Genomic DNA, 321 nt, shown 5'->3' with positions numbered 1-321 from the left:
ACCCTTTCTCTAACAATAATGGTGGCCAATTTCTGCATTTATTACACAAACCGGCTGGCTCCCAGCTGCGCTGCGCAGAACCCTCCTCGGATCACCTGTGTGCGCGCCTCTGCCCTTAACCGGCGCCGAAGGGAGCCTGGCATTGCCAGGACTGCCCCAATCGCACATATTTATCTTTTATTGACTATCCACACGCTAAGGGTGTGTGTAGGGTGCAGGGGTAGCTATGAATATCTACAGGGTCTAGTGGCAAATTAAAGCGCATTTTAATCGCCGCAGCGGGAGCCTCTGCTAGTCCTGAGCAGCAGGAGCCCCAACCCC

This window comes from Myotis davidii, unplaced genomic scaffold (assembly GCF_000327345.1).
Source record: "Myotis davidii unplaced genomic scaffold, ASM32734v1 scaffold970, whole genome shotgun sequence".
In the NCBI taxonomy this organism is placed as follows: Eukaryota; Metazoa; Chordata; class Mammalia; order Chiroptera; family Vespertilionidae; genus Myotis; species Myotis davidii.
Note: the sequence above shows the minus strand (reverse complement) of the source record.